Genomic DNA, 4,705 nt, shown 5'->3' on the forward strand with positions numbered 1-4,705 from the left:
TTTTTAATAAATTTATTTAAATTATACCATAAAAAAATATTTTATTCTATGCAAAATAATTTAAAAAATAGCTTAAAAGATGTTAGAAGTACTATAAAAATATTAAAGAAATACTCCACATAGTCACTAATAATTTAGAAATTAAAGAAAAAATATTTTTATCATGTATTTATCTAAATCACTAGAATATTACAAACTTTTATAGTACTCATAACATCTTTTAAGCTATTTTTTAAAATTATTTTTTATAGAATAAAATATATTTTTTAATTATTTTGTATGAAATAAAATATTTTCTTTTATTTCTAAATTATTATTGACTATGTAGAGTATTTTATTTAAAATTTGAGTACATGCATGTATTTACCTAAGTTATTATAACATTACAAATTTTTATAGTACTCCTAACATTTTTTAAGCCATTTTTTTAAAATTGTTTTGCATAGGATAAAATATTTTTTGTAGTATAATTTAAAAAATTTATTAAAAAATATTCATGAACTATTAAAAATGGACAGAAAAGTATTGTATGGAATTCGAATTGATAGCTCATTAATATTTTAAAGAAGTATCGTAATTAAATATTTTGTTAGTTTTTTTTAACGTATGAAATAAAAATATATATTTTTTAATTTTTAAATTATTAATTTTTTTAATAAATTATTAATTTTTTAACAGCATAATTCGAATTATACCATAAATTATTGTGTGTGTAATTCGAACCAAGCTGGTTCGAATTATATAAAGGGAAGTTCTATGGGGTTCGAATTATATAAAGGGAAGTTCTATGGTGGCTTAGAAAGTAGTGGCTAAGAATGGCCAAGAGTTGACTAGCCTATCAAAAGAGGACAAGTGATGATACAATGAATTGAAGGTGAATCTACAACAGTCTAGCTTTCTGCAAGTCTACCATGCTCCATATGCTTTTAAATTTTCCAAAATGCTTCCTAAGTGGTTCGAACCCTTACCCTAAGGGTTACAAGAAAGATAATTTACCACTAGACTAAGATGCTACAAATTATAATATATATATATATATATATATATAACAATATTTTATTTTACTTATATTCAACTTATTTTAATTTTAAAGTCACCCATTTTAAAATTAATTATATTTTATTTAACTATAAATTTTATTAAATATATACAAATTAAAAAGATAAACAAAAAATTTTATTAATCACAATTCATTTTTTTTCTTTTATAATTATATGATATCTATATTTTATATTTTAATATATATTTTATATTAATAAATGATTTTAGTATATACTTAATATAATTGTTTAAAATAATATAATTTTAATTTTTCTTTTTATAAATTAGAATTCGAATTTTTTATTTCAATAAAATTTTTATGCTTTTGAAAGTGCATCTTCTAAAACATATTTCTCCACTATATAATCTCCTGATTGGTTGTGTATTTTAACACACAAAAGAAAGAGAATGACTAACTTTGTATCGAGAAGGATGATCATCCAAGAGCCCTTCCAATATTATATTGTGTTTCGTGGAAGAATCCTAATTTAAAAATGATTTTTTATTTATTAGAATTAAATTATAAATTTTTTTTAAATAGATTATTTTTTTTCACAAAAGATAGCTAATTTTAGTAAATGGAGAAGAAGTTTTGTTTCACAAATTTATAATCATTTATATTGGACCAGTATTAGGAAAAGAAAAAATAGAAACTATAATAATTTATTAAAGTTTGTCCACTTACTTGCAAGGTCCAAACATAAAAAATATTTTTTGGGCAACGTAATTACAAGTCTACCTTGCATTACAAGAACACAAAGAACAAAATTTAAAGACTCAAAGAACTCAAGAACATGAAAAGTACCAAACTTAAAATTTTTAGAAAACCAATTTTTTTTTTCGATAATCAAAAGAAATCCACATCAGCTTAATGGACATCAGAACTGAACCGGTGTAAGGTTATTGGGTCATTGGTTCAATCAGTGAGTCACTGGTCGAACCGAAACAATTATATAAAATTTAATTATTTTTTATTATAAGTACTTTTATTTTATTTTTATAAAAATAATTATCATTTTCAAATTTTAATACTTTATTAATTAGTTTATATTTATTGTATTATTATATTATTATAGGTGAAAACTCATGTACAGTTGTTTTCATGTGAAGTTGATATTTAAGAACCGTTAGATAATTTGACAAATTTGACTACATATCATCTAAAATTTTTCAACTATTAATTTCATATGAAAACAATTGCATGTGAGTCTTTACCTATTATTATATACTACAAGTATTTATTAAAAAAATAATATTAATAGATATCATATAATTATAAAAAAAAAATAAATTGTGATTAATAAAATTTTTTGTTTATCTTTTTAATTTGTATATATTTAATAAAATTTATAGTTAAATAAAATATAATTAATTTTAAAATGGGTGACTTTAAAATTAAAATAAATTGAATATAATAAAATAAAATATATATATATATATATATTATAATTTGTATATATACTAATAAGAAGCATCTTAGTCTAGTGGTAAATTTGAAAGCATATAGAGCATGGTAGACTTGCAAAAAGTTAGATCGTTGTAGATTCACCTTCAATCCATTGTATCATCACTTGTCCTCTTTTGATAGGCTAGTCAACTCTTAGCCATTCTTAGCCACTACTTTCTATGCCACCATAGAATTTCCCTTATATAAATATATGGTTTGGCTCATTGCTGAAACGAATTTCACTTTGGCTTATTTAGGTAATTTGCAACTTCTCTTGGCTTATTCTAGTTTTTTGCCCTAAAAAATATTAACTAATTTACTGTTTTTGTCTCCTTTAAATTAGATAAATGGATTTGATTAGTATTAATATTTTTTTTTTTTGGTGTTAGACCATAACATTAGTTAAATTCTGGACTTGAGCTTGAGGTTATACTTTCTATGTTAGTATAAAACTTTTTTTTTGTTTAAAAATTATTATTTGTATTGATTTTGTTAAACAAAATTTTATTATATAATATTTTTACTATTCTTATTTATATGGTAATTATGAATATTTACAAAATACTATTACCTTTAAAAAAAAGTTCTGAACAAAATTTTTTAATTATATATATAATAAAATTAGATTGATTTATCAAAGACAAATTTTTTATAATTTCAAATAATATAAATTTAATTTATCCTGAGTGACAAAAAATAAAATGAGAAGCATTTTACATTATTTTTTTTAAAAAAATAATGGTACAAATATACTATAACTTTAAAATATTTTTTGTTACATAAATTTAATGTGATAATAAGAAAAATTTAAAAGATGATAGAAATAGTCATGAAATAATATAATGTCTATTCTCTTTTACATGACTTATTATAATTTTCTTCAATTAAATGCTAATATATATTTTGATATTTTCTTCAATTAAATGCTAATATATATTTCTATATCAAAAGAGTTATTACTATCTTTTTTAAATTTTTTTCTCTACTATTACATTAAATTTATGCACGAAGAAAAAAATAATTTTATTAAAAAAATTTACCAAACGCATAGTATTTTTTGTTACACATGATAAATTAAATTTATATTATTCAAATTGATAAAAACGAACGTTAGCTCCGTCTTCAACTTTCCCTTTCTTCTTTAGTTTATTTAATTACCTCATCTCACCTGTGAGTGAAATATCTTGGAGAATCCTTCTCTTTTTTTGTCCGCTTATGTCCTTCACTTTGGACAATATTTATTTATTCCTCTTCTGATGAATAAAATAAATTAGATGTCTTTGAGAAAAAAAAAAAAAAAAAAACGAAATTTCTAAAAAATTAATATAATTTTATTAATTAATAATAACTTTTAAACATAAAATTTTTTATCACGGCAACAAAAAATTGAACTAACGTAGAAGGTTAGTCTCCAAATTCAATCGAAAAATTTTAGTAACCGGCCTAACACAAAAATTTCATTAAAAATTAATTAGAACTATTAAACTTTTGTTTTTACAAACGGGGCCTAAGGCCCAAAAGAAAAAAAGCTAAACAATTATAGAACCGGGTAATAAGACCGCTCTTGCATCATTAACCAAAAATTATCTCATTTCTCTAAGAATGTTATCTAAAAAATGAATGCCGATTGAATATTTAGGGCTTGTTTGGGTGAGCTTTTAAAAAAAGATCTTTTTTTGAATTATTTTTTTTTAAAAGATCTTATAGAGAAGTAAAAGTAATTTTATGTTTGGATATCTCATGTAAAAAGGTCTTTTTATCAATCAATTATGTTTGGGTATAACAATATAAAAGTACTTTTTTGTTTATTTATTACATGAAAAACATCTTTTTTTTAAAGAAAAAAGATCTTTTAAAAAAAGATGTAAATTACAGCTTCTCAAAAAAGATCTTTTTTTGATTTTACTAGTGCTTTTACTTTTACTACTAAAAATTTGCCAAACACGTTAAAAAATAAAAAAAGATCTTTTTTCATTGAAAAAAGATCTTTTTTTAACAAAATAATGACGCCCAAACATACACTTAATACTTTCTTTAGATAGCCAATCAGCTACTTAGTTCCCTTCTCTATAGATATGTGAAAGTGTTATCTGCTGATTGTCTTCGAACAGAGTTTTTATACTTCTAACAAGAGAAGTTGTTTGCTATTTTCGCCACTTTTTCTTTCTTAGCACTTGTCAAACTGGCCTTGAATCTGTTTTTACTGTTATCCTTCTA

The sequence above is a fragment of the Arachis ipaensis genome, chromosome B3 (assembly GCF_059453495.1).
Source record: "Arachis ipaensis isolate K30076 ecotype BB chromosome B3, ASM5945349v1, whole genome shotgun sequence".
NCBI lineage: Eukaryota > Viridiplantae > Streptophyta > Magnoliopsida > Fabales > Fabaceae > Arachis > Arachis ipaensis.